Genomic DNA, 19,697 nt, shown 5'->3' on the forward strand with positions numbered 1-19,697 from the left:
TTCGGAAAACCTTTTATTTTTCAGATTACATTGTTTCTATATGTGTTATTTGTCATTAAAAGAAATAAATGCGTTCGATTTACAAGATATGTGTGTGGGTAACTACGACCACGCTCGGGGTAACTTTGACCGCTGCACCATTTATGATTATAAACGGAATAATTTGCGTCACCCTAATATAAAAAAATATATAAATTCAAATTATTCTTTTGTAAAACATAAAAGACTGATGTAAAAATACTAACAAAAAGAGACGATAATTGTCAAAATGTGACTAATTTGAAGACATCGAATGCACCTATCGACGCTGTTAACTGATTTCTACGAATGTACATGCACACATATGCATCTAATCCGCATGTAAACCGAACAGACGAATTTTAACTGTTTTAGAACTAGTTTCTACTGTGTACACGTGTACATAATATTTTTTTTAACTTTTTTTATACGGTCAGGAATTCTTTTTGGTAAAAGTCATATTGCTGCAGATTGTATTGCGTCATTTTTTATTGGTCGAAGTTTATACCTGCACCCATGCAGGGGTAACTTCGGCCGATTTCTGTTCAGCTGATTTGCATTTTAATTTGTAAAAAATAAATACTTTAAATCAAAAAGGCATGCATTTCAGTTGCAAAAATATATCTGATAAACGTCACGTAAGGGATATCCATTTATTATCTTTCTATACAGATTTTAAGAGTATTGGCTAATAAATACGTGAAATAATCATCTGTTATTTAAAGCCTCTTCCTGAATATCGTAATGTTTAACTTAACAGCTTAATTACGCTTACTGAAATAAAATTAAGAACGGATCGTCAATTAGGACTGCAGGTTTGATAAATTCACAGCATGAAGCATCCTCACAACGTCAGGGGTCCTGAGTCAACACGTTGCCGTTGGATAACAGCTTCAGCCTTAATTCCAATTTTGTTCCAAAATATCTATACTTATAAATTAATAAATTTTGCAAATAAACTCCGAAACGGGTGGACTAAAGTTCTTACTTACTCCTCTAAGAAAACACACGATACAAGATGATGTCCGTAAACTATGTTTAGATTTCACTTCCATTGTAAGTATCGTACATTAAATTAAAAGTCTACTTTTATTTTCTATAAACAGCCATGAAATAGCAAAAACGTGAGTACGGTGGCGTTTCCGATTGGCGGATCTAAGTTACTGGCAATTTTTAATGAAACTGGCAACAAGCAATCGTTTATTTATTTCATTAAACGTCATTAATGAATTATTCAATCAAAACTTGATTTAAATGATATAAAAGAAATAAGTTGTGATAACCAATTAAAAAGGAAAATGTGCAAATTATTTTCGTCATTCAACGATCGTAATATTGACGGAAGCTTCTAGAACATCATATAGCATCGAGCCCGATGTTAAAAAGAAAATAGCTGCTTTCACATAAAAAAACTTTTGTGTGAATGGTCATTGAAATAATGGTAAATCATTGTAAGTTGTGAAAATTTTATATATCGAAAGACTATTACATATATTTAGTAGGTTTTCATAATAAATTTATCGGTAAAATTTGTATATATAATTCTCACTGAGAGCATCGTGGCAACGAACCCGAAGTACAATTTGTACTTCGTAATAAACCTGCTTACATGAAAAGAGAAAATTATAATGAATAAAGTATTGTTCAAATACATAATGCTGTAAAATTTTGCGCTTTAATCAATACATTTCATTTTATTTCTGAATACAGTTTTTTGTATCAAATACTCGGCCTATTCCAGTGGCGGATCCAGGAATTTTCAAAAGGGGGGGGCGACCAGTTTGGGGTTGGGTAGGGGCCCACGGACCCCCCCCCCCAAAAAAATGATTTATTAAATTTTATGTATATTTTGGACACAAGACGGGAGGGGGCTGGGTCCGCCTCTAAATCCGCCGGTGTATTCATAGGGCGTTATATAAAAGCTAATTTTACACATATATACTTATATATTTATAAACCAAGACCCAAGTACCTATGAATATTTACCAAAAAAAGAAAAAATCAATTTCTCAATAAAATGTGCATTTCTTGACGGAAATGAAATAAGAGCACCTGAAGTACAATATCCATAACATAGTATATAACAGGTTTCACAATATACGTCAATTAATGAAATTATTATTTAAATTTTACAAAGGGGGTGGGGGTGGAGACGTACTTCTACTTCATGCGGGATTTTGAACAAAGTATTTCTTCCTGCTATAGACCTGTAGGCTGTCAGTAGAAACTACAATATATATATTATTGGATTTTTTCTGTCGGTAGTGGTATAAATTCAATTCCCCGCGCTTGCGCGGGATTTCATCTAGTTATCTTTAAAAGTGTAAAGTTAAAATTTACCAAAAGAATATTTTAAATCAAATAAGAAATACTTCCGTGGCACCAGATTAAATTCATAATTTTGATTGACAGTTTTAGCACCGTTCATAGATTTTTTGTATTTATTAATTTTTTAATGTACAATTTCTGACTGAAAGTAGGAAACGAAAAGATCTCATGAAAAGAGTTATTGATTGACATTGTAAAACAGAGACAATTAACGGTAGTTTAATGGCTGCGCTGGCTATTCTGACTTTTGAAATTTTAGAATAATTTATCATTGAAATGAAGTTGTAAAGTGTATTATCAATTTTTTAATTTCATAATAAGTTTGTGATATTCAAATATATATATGTATGTTCTCCTTGTTCAATTTTAATGGAACCGCGCGCATGCAGGGGGAATTGAATTTTTCATAATTAAATACATGTAACTCAATACTTAAATTTATGTAAATTACGTTAGACAATTCTTGACATTCGAAATAATGAAGTTTATAGGCTCCTAAGATGTTAACGACATTTTATCGTACTAAAAGTATGGATAACATAAAACATGTATTTTATAAAATACGCCACAATATAATAGCCTTTCAGTTTCTTATACAAATAAATCAAATTACATGTAATAGCTTTCAAATTTTGAAATTTATTTCTTATTGGAACTTAAGATCTCTTTCCGTAAACAGGTATGTTATGATGAGGTCATTAAAGGCCGAGATTTTTAAGTAGAAAAGGGAACGAATAGTCGCCAGTTTTTCTTTGGAATTTTACAGTTATCTTGGACGTCATATTGCATGTACATGTAGAAAAACAGTAGTAAAGTTTTAAAAAAAATAGATGAAGTCAAGGTTTAATTATCTTCTCTCAATTATTTCTTGTTGTAAATACCGATCCATATAACAATATAATAACGATTTGATTTTACATTCTTTTTTATCAGAGTGTACAACAAACGATTTTCATGCGGTACATGAAAGCGTTTGACGCGTGAGAATTACAAGTTTAGTAGAAAATAATAATTTGTTCAAGGTTAGGTGTCTAATAAATTTGCAATATTTAAATACAGTTACGCAGCCATGTATGTCTCATTCTACATATTTTGGGCGCGCGTGTGAATGTGGGATTTTGTATTTCCATACGCTCGATATGCGTATATTTGGGGCGCTTTGTATATGTATATACACAGTTGTACATTTTAAGGGCGTCGACAAAAGAACGTAGATTACATACATGTACATTTAAGTTTCAAAAGTTCCATCACTAGTAGGAATTAATAAAGGTATCATATTTTGAATTTTATTTGAAATAAAACAGACAATTAGCTCGATATCGAGAAATAAATTGTGTATAAAAATAATTATGCAACTTTCTTGTAATCCAGCGAATAAATTTTAAATGAAATGCACTAGCGACTTAATCAAAGATATTATGAAATAATGTGAAAGATTCAACATATTTATCCACTCATGACTTAGTTTACAAAATGAACTTGGAGGCCATTCTATGGTTTGTTTTGTGTTAGACCGTAGGTCGCTGTTTGTCGTGCCCCCCCCCCCCCCCCCTATTATGTTTTTATTTTTTTTTTCTTAGATATCATAAAAATTTGATTGTTTGTGCCCTGTCCCAGAAAAAAAATGAAATTGCTTTCTACAGGCTTAAGTCAGAACATGATTTTCATAATGATAGTACCTTTATCAAAATGTTTCTACCCCTACGATTCGTAGTTGTGGTTTCGAATACTACCACGTCGCCCGTGTGGCATGCACCTATATATATATATATATATTCAATGCCATAGCAAATAAATAGCTGATAACTTTTAGACTTAGTCTCATCTTTAATGAAGCTAAAAGCAGGCGACAAATGCGTTCCTGGGAACACTCTATTTCTGTAAGAAATCAGCAAAGATAATTAAACAGAGATTTTTTATCAATAAAATGGGTTTTTTAAAATCTTTTTTATAACGCTGACTATACATACATGTATGATCTGCGTTATAAAACATGATGTGATAGGGTAACGTAATGCATCTTGTACACGTACTCAAAGATGCCGACGTTTTTCAATATCGAAATTGGACATATATACAATAAAATTTGAAGCCAGCGAGTTAAAAGTAATAAATTACAACTATATGGAAACGAAATGAAAAAAAAACATGTGTAAACTTGTCAAGTTGGAAACACTCAGAATAGGTATTGTTGGTATCATACAGACTGTGTCATGGCCTTGACTCAAGTTCAAGGTCACTAAGAACAAGATGCTTTTACTGGATGTGTGGTCTGAAAGAACATGTGTTAACTTGTCAAGTCGGTAACACAGATAGGTTTGAGTCATAACCAGAGTGTGTCATGGCTTGACGCAAGGTCATCTGGACAAGTTCAAGGTCACGAAAGAGAAAGTGTACATTATTTTATTGTCTTTCTACTGGCGAAGCATTGCAAGTATACATGTAGCGTGTGCAATTTATTTGGCTAGGGGCATGTACACACGTGGTTCGAAACTGTAGGGGGCTACAAATGCGGCCATAACTAGTATATTTTTGAGGTGTTATAAAAAACAAATAATACTCACAAAAGCTTATAAAATTGCCGTTCTATCGATACCTTATATGCCATGTTTCATCCACCAGCAACGCCATGACATCGATGAGAAATACGTTTCTACACGGGCATTTTCTTCGAAAAGGATAGGAAGTTAATGAATTAAAATAATTAATTCTTTTAGTTAACGCATTATGTTTACCTCTTTATTTGTTGTATGCAATAAGTATAGACCTTACTAATAATGACTGTTTGGTTGTCACACCTGTGCATGTGCCGTGCGAAGTACAGCGGTAAGGTAAATTACCGAGAGTCGCGATGTGCGGGGTGATTCTGAATACCCTAAATGACTGTGGTCCATTGAATTTCTACTAGTAAATCAACCTGTCAAATCTAACATGGGCCCACATAATACGACTAAATTCGTTTCATGAATGAACTGGTTCTTAACAAATATATGTACAGTATACAATATCTTTTCTTTAGATCTGTTTGTTTATTATTTTCAACCACAATCTGCAGTACATGTATAGTTACACGAAATCCATGCACAACGGCGCTACACCTGTCAATCAAAATCACTCGATATTGTGAACTCAGTCTGGTGCTACGGCAGCATTTCCGAAGTGATTCAAAATATTCTATCGGCTAATTCTAATTTTTCGCGTTGAATAATAATATTTTGGAACAAAGTTGGAATTAAGGCTGGAGCTGCATGCTGTGAATTTATCACACCTGCAGTCTGCAGTCTTCCCCTCTTACATGTATATGAAGCATCTGTTGAGTAATGAATCAGAGAGCATAATATGCGGAACAAGTTTGATTGAGATTTTTACTTTTCCTTTAAGATAAAATGATTAATAACATAATTTATGCATCTAATAGATACATATAAATGTACATGTATAGCTTTTCAAAAACAAGAATCTGTAATTGAGAATGTGAAAGTGAAGAGTTTAGGTAATAGTTCTTAACCAAAATTTAATGACAGTTCATTCCTTCCTAGTCTCTATATAACTTTTAATTACGGCCGTGCCCTCTCCCCTTCAAAAGATGTCTAATACATGCTTTTAAATTCTGTTTATGTATCAAGAAATTTCCACAGGTACTTGTGGACAGGATCCCCCCCCCCCCAAATTCAACCCCAATGTTTGTTGGACATTTTTTTTCCACAAATTATATTTATTACACTTATTCATCATGTGTACCATAGGAAAAAATCGAGTACAGGTACCTGTGGAAATTTCTATTTGCCCCCCCCCCCCCTTCCCCAAAAAACTGAAATTGTTTTCTACGGGCTTGACAACAGGTACTTATGGACAGACCCCCCCCCCCCCCCCCCGATATTCAACCCCGGGGCTTGTTGGACATTTTTTCCATAAATTATAATTATTGCACTTACTCATCATGTGTACCATATGAAAAAATCGTGAAAACCCCAAAATAATCGTTCCACACAAAAAATGCCTCACTATGTATAGTTAAAACATTAAATTTTCATATTTCTTGATAAAATTAACATTAATAAAATCAACACAAAATTAATACCGAATTACATATCACTTGAATTTAACATTAATAAAATCAACACAAAATTAATACCGAATTACATATCACTTGAATTTATCATAAAGCAAAAAATCTGTTCTGCGGGCTTCAAGGCCAGCTCAGGAACCTAAAGATGTCCTCATTTTCCAAGTCCAGTACAGAACGTAAATTAAATGAAATAAATCACACGATCACTGGGAAGAACTCAAAGAAAGAAGACTCTTGAGGAAAAGATATTTTGATTCGACTTATAGACTGAAATAAACCGATATTCTCTTTTTGCCACTCTTTCATGGTGCCCTGGGACTCTGAAAGTAGGATCAGTATTTTTCTCACAGATCCGTTGTACGGATTGGACCGGGGGGGGGGGGGGGCAGACCTTCTGAAAATAGTCTTTTGTTGTAGTTTAATATGTAAATTTTGATTTAGTTGCTGCTTGCACCCTCCCCACTCTTTGTTTCTCTACGGTCATACATAGGCAAATCCCAGCAAAAATGTTATAACCCCCCCCCCTCCAACACACACTTTTTTTTTAAATGTGTATTGCGATAGGACTTAAAATTGGAAAACATTTTCTGTATATCTCTACATCGAAAAATATAAAACAAATATTTTTTTTATATTTCCTTTTTTAAAACAACATAGATAATTATGCATAGCTAATTAAATACTGAATGAAATATTTATCTTTGCAGACAATATGCTCTGGGTTATAGAACATGATGTGAAAGCGTATCGTAATGCTCCTTGTAATCCTTTGGATTTTCAGATTTAAGGCCAATGCGAAAACCCAAAGACGCCGACATTTTATTATGCTATTGTAATCGAAGATCCGGGGGGCATACAGTTTTTGTCCTGTCGACCTGTCTATTTGTCTGTTAGACTGTGTTAGCCTCTTTGTCCGCAAAAACTTTAACTATGCCCATAAAATTTGATTGGTTGGAACCACTGCTTTCATATTTCTTATGTGTATTCCTAGTAACAAGGACTTCCTTCAGGTACCAACATATTTGACCTCTTGACCTTGAACTTGGAGTTTGATGCTCTTTGCAACATTTTACCAAACTATAACCTTGGCCAAAACTTTTGAACAGTTGGTGCTATGGCTTTTATACTTCACATCTGTATCCCTTGTGATAAGTCTCCTCCTTGGGTATAAATATGTTTGACCATTTGACCTTGACCTTGGAGTTTGACCAACTTTTAAACAACTTTAGCCTTGTCAATAACTTTTAAATGTCTAGTACTGGGGCTTTTATATTACATAGGTAATTTTCTTGTGACAAGGCCTATCATTGTATACCTTTAATTTTGACCATTTTACCTTGACCTTTGACAATTTCTTGTATTCACAAAATATATTTTATAATTATCAAGCAGGTTTTTTACCAGGTCATTCCACAGTATATCAACTTTTAGAAACATACCATTCTATAGTAAAAAGTATTGATGAAGGTAAATTCTGTTGTATGGTGTTTTGTGATTTATCCAAGGCATTTGATAGAGTCTGGCATAAAGGCTTAATTACAAACTAAAAATGTATGGAATCAATGGTGATATACTAGATTGGTTTGATAGTTATTTAAGCAATAGAACACAACAAGTCATGTATAGAAATCACTTTTCCTCTGTCGGACATGTAAAAGCTGGAGTTCCTCAGGGCTCAGTACTTGGTCCCTTGTTCATGTGCTAGTTTCCAGCTGTCTGGAAAAGTGTTTAGTGTTAGGGATTTGTATGAGGCGCCGTTTTGGTATTTACTGCCAAAAAGTGATATCACCTATTCGAATAGGTGATATCACCTATTCAATTGGTGATATCACCTATTCGAATAAGTGATATCACCTATTCAGCTTCTGAATAGGTGATATCACCTATTCGAATAGGTGATATCACCTATTCGAATAAGTGATATCACCTATTCGAATAGGTGATATCACCTATTCGATTTGAATTGGTGATATCACTTATTCGAATAGGTGATATCACTTATTCGAATAGGTGATATCACTTATTCGAATAGGTGATATCACTTATTCGAATAGGTGATATCACTTATTCCTTTTGAATAGGTGATATCACTTATTCGAATAGGTGATATCACCTATTCAAATCAAATAGGTGATATCACCTATTCGAATAGGTGACATCACCTATTCGAATAGGTGATATCACTTAATCATTTTGAATAGGTGATATCACTTATTCGAATAGGTGATATCACCTATTCAAATTATTTATGAAATAACAACTGCTCCCAAGACTATAGCTTTAATTCTCATTTACTTTCACTTTCGTTTTATAACTTACCATTCTTGCAGACAATGGATTACAGCTTCGCATTTAGTTTTAAGCACCCCAGTAGAATTTGTTGTTTGTTTTTGCTCACAAATGATATTTATTACACTTATCTATCATGTATACTATAGGAAAATTCAAAGGGTCTGTAAGTCTCGTTGACTTTCACTTTCGTTTTATAACTCCCGGGTACCTGAGCGTTCTTGGAGACAATGGATTACTTAAGTTGTAAGCATCGCAGTGGAATTATTAAACTTGTAGTTTGTTTTGATCCCCGATTGTTGCAAAGAAGAGGAGAAAGTGGATTGATAGATGCAGGTAAATAGCGTTTAATTGCTTTATTTTTTCATTACATAACGTAAACACAAGCTATTCCGAGGGGGCCAAGATTAGCCAACATACTTAAGCAAAAAGGGAAAATTAAATCGTTTTTATGCTAAAATCGTCTGTATTCAAAAGGTACGCTTATCTACAGATTGGTTTCATAAATTTAAAGCATTGACTTAGCTTACAGTGGTATAATTTGGAGTATTGGACAGGTATACATGAGTTTGGGATATTTTTACAATATCAAAACTTAATAATTCAGGATCAAGTTCACACAAGCTCACATTCCATGGTTACTTACAGCACCATTATGCTAGATAAATTTGTTATGATACACTTTCATGTTAAATAGTCAAATTTGATTGGTTTAAAAAACATTTGTTAACAAGTACTATTACCATACTGTATGCCAAACATTACATCCCAATGGTTGAAAATGCATGACTACGGGTAACAGTATATACAGTAATAAAAAATGTTAACTGTGCAGAATGTTTGCACATTCGTTTCACCTTGATGTTTTCTTTAAAATGCATTTTATGACAAGAAAAATATTACCTGTTTATTTTGGGTGATGTAAAATTCTTACCCCTTAAAAACCATTGCTGACCGAGGCGAGGTCAGCGATGGTTTTTGTGGTATAACAATTTCACGTTATCCTACTAAACATGTAATATTTTTATGTTATGTGTACTTCTATTTGTAAATGTTAATGACTGTGAAAAACATAAATATTTATAAATTAGTAAAATCAATTTAATACACTATAAATACACAAAAGGACAAATTTGTACATAATTCTCTATGATTAGGTTAATTAGTTTATATAAAGGATGTAAATGGGCATGATATATCATTGTTAATATTCAAGAAATTGTTAACTGTTTTTCTTGTAGATGCTCCTTTCCATCTGATGTTTTCCAGGTTTTTGTGAAAAGTTTTCTTAAAAATGGCACCATTCAACCACAAATACTATGCCAGTGGAACTGTGATATCAATCAACTGCTTATGACACTGTTAACTGGCAGAGAAATTATTTTTTTTTATTTCAAACATTTTATGCCTGCAAATTGGTACATGTACTTCATGAAATGCTTGAAGGATGCTAAAGGCTACTGAAATTCCAAGCCAAAGGATTGATACAAAAGTCATTTGAAGTTTTCTATTCTTAGTGATGAGTGTTTTTCAGGATGCCCTCTGATATCATAGCTATACAACTGGTCACTGTCCTTTGTTAGTTACACATGCAGACATCTTATTAAGGCAGTGATATAAGTAGCTCGAAGTGGATGCTTTATTGTTTTCCTCAGATTTATAACCTGGATTGATCTCTGATACAGTAATTTAAAGCCACGTCTTTTCACTGTCACAAAGTACTGAAATAAAAATAAATTTGATTAAAATATTTTTTTTAATTCATATCATTAAATTTTTAAGCTACAGAAATTCAAATTAATTACCTATTAGTAAATAGAAATCTTTAATTGATTAGCAAGCCTTTGCATTGTCAGATCCTTTTCCGAAAGGACCATTTACCTTTAACAATGTCAGGACAGGTGAGGCAACTGGCTGGTCTTCATGCTGGAAGTGCGTGTTAACTCTGTAATCTTTTTAAACAAAACCATCCAGTGATGTCCTAAGATTGCCAGATGCGCAGACATATACCTGTATATAAGAAAGATTCTGTAACATGACATAGAATTTTTGCACAGCTTGACACACAACTGATGGTAACTTAGGTGCCTGCAAAATAATAAATCTGGCACATATTTATTTATTTGATACAAATCAGAACAAAATTTGTCCTTTTACAGAACAAATTATTTTCATTATAAAGAAAAGAGAAATGCATATGTACTGTGTTAATATATATAACCTGTATTATTGGATATTTTTACCCCATTCTAATTTTTAAAATATTCACTCTTTCACCCTTGAAAACAATTTTGCCCTTTTCAAATTTGATCAGACACATTTGTGTTTAAAAGATATATGCTGCCTTCTTCGAATTTGTCCCATTTTAAATTCACCTACTTGTAAGGAGGGCAGAATGAGAAAAATAAAACTGGGGCGAAAAATTTCCAGAACAAAGTACCATTACTCGCCTGCCTGTTGTACTATAACTCCTCCAGCCTTACAATATTCTATAATCATTGCTTTCATGCGATACCCCCCAGTGGATTGATGGTCTCTTTTCCAAATTATATGCACTTTCTAAAAAGAATGAATTTGTCAATTTATGAAATTTAGTATTACAAGTTAATAAAGACAGTAAAACAATGTTATCAACATTTATATGCAAATGAACCTCTGTATAAATCACTAATAAATGATTGACAACTTGTATGGAATATATCGAATACCCTTAATTTTGCATTTGGAAACTCAGCATTAAGGCCAAACAAAAAAATGTGTGGTTCCGGTTACACCTCCAAAAAAAATAGGGTAGGTAGGGATTTTTTATTATTTTTTTTTTTTTTTAGTACAAAATGATTTTCTAAATTTTTCTAAATAATACCTATTTCTTTTCGTTAGCATAAGTGAACTATTTTATGTGTAGAGTGTAAGATATGTTTTCTCTTAAGCATATGGATTAGATATGTGCTTTAATGTGTGAATAAAATGTCTTGGGTATTTAAACAGTTGTTTGCTGATTCTATTCATTCGAGTTCATACTCATCTAGAAAATACAATGTTTGAAGAAAATCAACATGAGCAAATTGAATTATTTAACTGTTATTTGGATATTATATTTTCTTTTTTAAGAATGTTAAGTGTTTATGAAGATGATATGTGCTATCCTTGTTTTTAAAGGATGATATTAATTTCAGAATTGTATATTATAAGTAAAATTAATGGATATCTTAAGCATTATACATTAAATCTTAAATATAGATCATGATTTCTCTATTGGAATCTGCTGCAGAAGTCTTTATACAGGTATATAAAATCTAAAATTGTACATTATAGAATGCGAAAAAACAAATATTTTGTGAAGAGCTGAGTATACAACTCATAACTAATAAATGTTTTGTTTATTTTGAATTCAGTCTTTTCCAACTATGGTTCAGAAAAGAAATGTTTTATATGTGGATGAACAGAGTGAAGGAGAAAATAAGTGGCATTTCGATGTGGCGTTAAATATACTAGACAACATTGGCAGGGGGCACCCTAGTTATGAATATGAAACAAATATTTTTAAATCAAAAATAATGAAAACACAATCTTTTCTTTTTGTAAAAAATAAAGTCCAAGGTGAACATCCTTTTTTTAAAATCAGTGTTTATAAATGAAATTAATTAATTACTTTTATCCAGAACAGTTCTTATTTTACTTAATAATAAATTCTGAACTATAAACTAGAAAACGGACATGAGAGTTCTGCTAAGAGCTGTCAGAGGAAAAGAATGTGACACCTACACTTTGTACAGTAATGTTTAAAACAAAATAAATCACCTAAGCAAGATGACATAGAATCATTCAAATTTGTCAGAATTACAAATATTTAATATTATTAAAATTTTAAATCCTTTCATGAAACCTTTTTGCCTCATTGAAGACTTCATACTTCCAAGCTCATTTCTCATATATATTGGTGTTTCGCAAGTTGACTTTATTCATGTAAAATCAGCAGTCTTCTTTTTCACTTTTCCTCATGAACTGTTTTTTTTTCTACTTTCGGTTTAAAAGAAATGATCCTGATATAAATTATTTAATAGTTTACAAGTTAATCTATCTTACACATTGGGCTAATTCTTGCGTAATCAATGCAATCAAATAAATGTTTTCTCATGTTATCTTCCCCCTAACTCCAAAAAACGTTACCTGGCCAGCTGTCTGTGTGCTTTCAAGCGAGAAGTGATTTCCTATCCTGACTTCACACCTTTGCGTGCATTAAATAATAAAGGGGCTAATCAGCATGCACTTGTTATAAACCAGCTGTAAACAGAGCAACTAGCTGAATCTCGCCACTCTTGGGCATATTTATTTAATTTTGGCAACCAAAAAACAAACAAACAAAAAAACATGGTGCTGGAAAAAGGTATACTGCCACGCCATGCTAGCTTGCTTTAGATTTAACACCATCAAACACTTGCACTACGTGTTGAAACGATTTTTGCATGGAGGCCACCATTGCTGGAACTAAAACTAATACCGAAGTGGATGACGGAAATCACGGAAAATTCCGGAAAATAAATATGAATATTGCCGAAAAAAAGTTTAGGGTCGGGGATCTAAAATAGGGACGGTCAGGTAATGGGAACCACACATATTTTTTTATTTGGCCTAATAATATTCCATACATGATTGAGCTGTCACCTGATGAACCTTTAATTCTTTTCTATTTTTATTTTTTATATGCTTTATATGTATATGAATTATAAGAGTAAATGTAAGTCCAAAAACTTATTTTGTGACATCAATTTCATACCTGTATTTAAGTTGCCTTTTTGAGGATATACCGGGTAAATTATTCAAAGTCGATGTACATGTAGTCTTAGATGCTGCAGTTCTCTTGTATTTTAGCTATAAAATAAATCTTAATGTATACAATTGTGTAAGATGAAAGAATATTTCAAACACTGCATGAAACAGACCAAAACTTTAACCAAAATATCCTCTATAACATGCTCTCTAAACTGAAGAATATGGTCATATAATTGCAGTCATATGAATTTGTTCAATGATAAATGCAGAGAGAATTTGCAGAATATATAAAGAAAGTTTTATCGTTGGGATTGGGAAATAAGCAGGTCTAGTACAATTTCTTAATTTAGCAATATAGCTTGAAATAGCTATTTAGCTTTATTAAGCTATTCAAAATAGCTTGATTTAGCTATTTATATGCAGTTTTTTCACAAAAATTATTTTGGTAAGAAATAGACAAAAAGTTGCATGTATTTGACTATTCATATATGTGCTATGGGCTATCGAAACAACAAGCAAAATCAAAGATAGCTCCAACTTTGCAACTTTGATTACTTTTAAGCAAAAGATTAATTCTATTATTTGAGTAACTGTCCACTACCTTGTGTGCATTGAGGCATGGATAAGTATGATTGCTTCTCATTGAATGTACTGAATTAATCAATTATCTTGTTGACCACAATTGGCCTCCTTTATAAATTCATTGAAGAAGTAACTGTATCAATTGCATATGTAGCCCAAAAACTTTTAGAACTTTGAGTACAAAGTCTCTTTTGTTTCTATTTCCCTAATTATCTCCCCTTGTTTAAGGGTCACAACCCTAGTTTTAGTATAAACAGAAGCCCTTGGCCCAAGGATATTAACCCTGTGACAAATTTGACAATAATGGCCAAAGGGTTCTTGAGTTATGGCCCATATTCTAAAAAGTTTACGTACACCGCACAAATGGTCACAGCATTAGCTCTTTGGGCCTTTGGCTCAGAAGAGCTTAAAAAATGAACCTCTTACATTGATTTTTGGTCAATATTTTTTACAGTTTTTTGTATAGTTTTTTGATGAACAATGTACAGTATTTTCACCCAAATTCCTGTATTTTGAGGACTGCTGTACAGTATTTGGACCTAAAAATTATCACATGTATGCAAGGAGATTTTAATGAGTGAGTTTTAAATGCATCAATTTCAGATGAGTTCAAGGTTGAGTATCATCACTGCACCAAGGTGCGACTTTTTGTGCATGCTGAGAAAAGTATACATTTAAGAAAAAGTGTGATAAAATAGCTAAATTAAGCTATTCTGAACACCTTAATAAAGCTATATATATAGCTAAATCAAAAGATTGTACTGGACCTGATAAGTGCTTTCAAACATTGAATACTTAAAAAACTAGACCTACTGACATGCAACAGCTAAATTTTTGTTGATAAATGAAGCGTATTCTGAACAAATTATTTACCCAAACAAAGGTGATGCTGTCACAAGATGACGTTCGTACCCATCTGACACTTACACTACTCCTCCTTAATCAGCTGGTAATAACATCATTATCCTCGAATTCAAGAAAAATCTGTTAATAAATTAGTTGGAATGATGATAACAAAACTATTCTAATCAGATACAAATGTATAATATAAGACTTCTATTTCACCCAAGAATACCCAAGAAGCATGCAGGTGACATTCTCTGACTTGTTTACCTGTACTTCGATCGAAATTCTCCTCCTACTTGCTCGCACCCAAGCTTTTACGACCCTCAATTTATCCATCGTAAGTCGGAGAACCCTTCGGCTTTGTACAACTGCTTAAACTTTCCTTATACGCTTTGTGTAAACCATAAACATGCATAACCCAATACACATCTCCATGTGTGAGGTACCTGGAAGTTAATATTATCGAAAAATCTCGCGAGTCACGTGACGAGACTTACAGACCCTAACGCAGCCCGAATTTGCTTGGTTCCAATGAAAATCTAGATAATCTTGAGGAAGGGAGCATTCATTATTTGTTGTCGTAAGAAATGCGAATAGGTGATATCACCTATTCGAATAGGTGATATCACTCATTCAAATTGAATAGGTGATATCACTTATTCGAATAGGTGATATCACCTATTCGAATAGGTGATATCACCTATTCAGCACGAATAGGTGATATCACCTATTCGAATAGGTGATATCACCTATTCATTTCGAATAGGTGATATCACCTATTCGAATAAGTGTTATCACCTATTCGAATAAGTGATATCACCTATTTGAATAGGTGATATCACCTATTCGAATAGGTGATATCACCTATTCAATTTGAATGAGTGATATCACCTATTCGAATAGGTGATATCACCTATTCGAATAGGTGATATCACTTATTCGAATAGGTGATATCCCTTTTTGGCAGTAAATACCAAAACGGCGCCTCATAGATTTGTTAAATAGTATACACAAAGGTTTTGAGATAGTGTCTTTGCAAGATTTTAACATTTTATGGCTGATGCAATCAGGACCAACTGCTTTATTAACAGGAATAATAGAAATTATATCAATAATTTCCTGTTCTTGTATTTTTATATCCGGAAAATTATCCTTACATCTAGACACTATATTTGGGAGCTCCTGATTACTGTCATCTAAGACTGTAATTGATGTGAAGTATTTGTTCAATAGTTCAATTTTATCTATGTCTGAAAATGCAAAACTTCCAGTGCCATTGTTGGTTGTAAACTGAATAGGTGGAATTTCATTTGTTGGTTTAATGTGAAAGGTGTCTTTCAGTAACTTCCAGTATAGTTTTTGATTGTTCAGACTAGCATCCTTAAGATGAGAATCTATATTGTCATAATAGTTTTTGATAGCATATTTTTTCATGTTATTAAATTTATTTCTTACCTTCCGAAAAGTTTCCAAATCAGGTTCTCTTTTTGTTTTTTGTGCTATTTTTCTTAGCCTATTGCGAATACGCAAAGTTTTCTTTAGAAGAGAATCCATCCATGGTTTATAATTTGGCCTTATGGTTTCAGTTTTTTCAGGTACGCATTGGTGAATAACAGAATTAAACTTTTCCGTGAAGTTTGCTGTTGCAGTATTAATGTTTTCTGTATCATCAATAAGGCTATTCCAGTTGCATTGTAGGATTAAATCATTAAGGAGTTCTAAATCTGCATGCTTATAGTTCCAAATTTTACGTTTATATGCCGCATTAACACTGGTATTCTGGTGAATATATATATAAGTTGCTTTATGATCACTAACTGTATTACTAACTTTTAATGTTCCGGAATCATGTACATGTATATTGTCACTAATAATGATAGGATCTATAAGGGTTTCTGTATTGCAAGTAATTCTTGTAGGTTCATGTATGATATTTGTTAATCTACTGCTGTTCATAATTGTATAAATCTCATGTGAGTTGTTAACTTTTAAGAAATCAGTGTTAAGGTCACCAAGTACTACAATATTGCTGGAGATGTCACAAGCTTTTTCAAAGGACCAGGATAGTTTTTGCCAAAAGACACTATTAGTGTGTGGTGGACGATAAATACAGCATATAAGTAGATTTCCCTTTACTTGTGGTATTTCTATCCAAATGAGTTCAGTATCAATGGTTTCTAAATCTTCTCTTCGACTAGCCTTAATTAAATTTGAAACTTAAATCATTAAATCATTGCGATCTTTTCTGAAAATATTCTTAAAACCTTCTATGAACAAACTTTCATTTGTAACATGTGTGTCTAAATGAGTCTCACTAAAACATAGTATATCAAAATCTTGAACTAAATACATTAGGGAATCAATCTTATTTCTGATGCTTCTAATATTAAGGTGCAGGATATCAAGAGAGTTTGGAGCAGCCATTGGGCCTGGGTTTGTTTCAATATCACCAGATAGCAATAGAATGACAAACATGAATAATTGTGCAAAAAAGTTAATTCCGAGAGACCAAGATGCCATATTTTTATATTGTTTTTTGAAGATACTGGATATGAATAGGAAAATATCTAACAGTGTCGTAGATTTTGAAACTTTGAAAGCAGGCCTTGACAGTATATTGTGACATTTAATGTAAAAAACCCCAATCGCGGCACGGTGTTGTTCAAGGGAATTACCCATTATCAAAAACTGTGGTTAAGCAATATCCAAAGTTTGATTTGCAACTGGGCCGCCTTGAAATGGGATTTAGTGACATTGTAATTATTTGGCAATATGTGAGATGTGTCAATTCAAAATAAATAGAAAATAAAAAAGCACAAAAGAGTAACCATAAAATTTGGAAAAAAAAGAAGTGCATTAACTCGCACAATTCCCACGTAGAAACTGGGAGATGCATTATGAAAAAAGCATGAGAAGCGGGTAATAGAGTACCGCTGTACATAACTGAGTTGTAGTATTTACATACATGTATTGGGATGTAAATAATACGAGACAGAACGATATAACATCCAACTATATACACAAGCAGATCAATTTGAAGACAGCGTGAAAAGCATAATAATATAAGAATAAATTTGAACATACTGTACATATGTTTGGGACATCCATTATGTTGATCTGTCAATCACATGTTTATAAATGAAAACGAAAGTAGGTAAACACTGATGCGACGAGGTTCCAAGCGTCCTTGTGACGCGAACACGTGTAAATGTTTATAAACACCGTGTTTTACGATATTGGCGTCGAAGCAAGAAACTGTTCGTCTACGTTGTCATCTTGGAAACACTCTAAGTCCTCTGTTGTGTTTATCAATATTTTCTTCCCATGGTGACCACGGAGTTTCGCATAAATTCGACCGTCATACGTCCAGCAGCTGTCAATTTTTTTTTTGTTTGTTACTACTTGGCGAGTTTTCCCATACAGTTCCGCCCGTCTGGACGTCAAAGCTTCGTTGATGTAGATGGGTCCAGTTTGTTTTGTTGGGTTTTGGTTGTAGGATTTTAAATTTCGTTTGTTTCCATAAAATCTAGCTTTATCTCTGTAACTAATAAATTTTACTATAATGTCTCTGGTTTTCCAGCTTGGGTCGTATTTGCCTACTCTGTGTGACCTTGAGATATCTTTGGTCGAGATTTTCTCATTGTTTTCATTTAGAAACAGGTTGTTGATGACATTCAGAACTAGTTTATCAGTAGATTCGTTTTGTTCTTCAGGTATGCCAGTAATTTTTAGGCAATTTCGCCTTGAATATTGTTCCATTTCGTCGATTTTCGACGTGAGTTCATTTATTTCTTTTCTGAGTGAGCCTATCTCCGAGACAAAAACTCCAGCAAGAGCGTTTTTAAAGTTATCTTTATTGAGAATGAGAGTGATTGCCTGTTTGAAGGCGTTTTCATCGGAGGAAACGGAGCCTAACAAATCATTGAGTTTGCTTAGATCACCAGAGAGTAAGGCGCTACTGTCCTGTCTGGCTCTCTTGCTTGGATTTAGCTCAGTATTGTCAGTGGCCATAGTGCTTAACACGATAAACAAACAGAAGTATAGAAGTCTTGAAGTTCTATCGTATGAGTTGCTTATGAATAGTGAGTAGGTGTTCACAATGGCGACATACACTCAATCATAGAAATATGTTTTGGGAAATGGCTGTCACGAATAACTCTTAAATAACTTTTTTCAAGACTGTTTGTTGCATTTAGCTTAAATAGTTCCAGTAATCACTCATTCCTGAATATCCTATTTCAAATCACTCAAAATAGACAAACATTATCGGAGCCCCATCAAGTCCGTCCTGTCTACACAGTGACGTCACACTCGTTACACAGTTCTGGACATTAGAAATAATTAAGCTTATAGTGTTGGCGATATTTTATCGTATGCTAAAAAATATGTATTACATAAAACATGTATTTTAAAAAATTCAGCACAATAGGGTGAGTTAACCATGCATCGGACACATACCTTGCTTCGGACAACTTTAAGCAATAAACTTTCATTGAACCCGAGTCTCCTCCTGTTTTTACTTGTTTCTGTCTTAAAGGGGAAGATTTAAACTTTTTAATGATGCCGATTTTTATTTTCATGTTGTGATAAAAATACCACAAGAATGGCCTTGAAGTTACGTCATATTTTGCATCATCAAAGGGGAGTAACCAGAATTTTACCATTTTGCAATTTTTAGAGTTGTCGTTCTTTTTAAATAGACGTCAACGGAACGAGTCGGACCTAGGTAAAATTTATCAATAATTGATTATTTTAGAGAAATTTTTCAAAACTTTTACTTCAATGTTTG

General features: G+C 33.0%; 1 long non-coding RNA gene across 1 annotated transcript; it reads right to left on the reverse strand.

Moving 5' to 3' along the window:
* Positions 1-9,319: 9,319 nt before the first annotated feature.
* Positions 9,320-15,469, reverse strand: LOC133189283 (uncharacterized). Its single transcript, XR_009721432.1, has 6 exons — positions 15,176-15,469; positions 14,936-15,046; positions 13,485-13,579; positions 11,148-11,266; positions 10,589-10,717; positions 9,320-10,428 (listed from the first exon to the last, which is right to left on the reverse strand). It is a non-coding gene; the product is annotated as an uncharacterized LOC133189283 (long non-coding RNA).
* Between the last annotated feature and the right edge of the window lie 4,228 nt (positions 15,470-19,697).

The sequence above is a fragment of the Saccostrea echinata genome, unplaced genomic scaffold (assembly GCF_033153115.1).
Source record: "Saccostrea echinata isolate AGI-Se365-2 ecotype Australia unplaced genomic scaffold, CSIRO_AGI_Sech_v1 ptg000001l, whole genome shotgun sequence".
Taxonomy (NCBI): domain Eukaryota; kingdom Metazoa; phylum Mollusca; class Bivalvia; order Ostreida; family Ostreidae; genus Saccostrea; species Saccostrea echinata.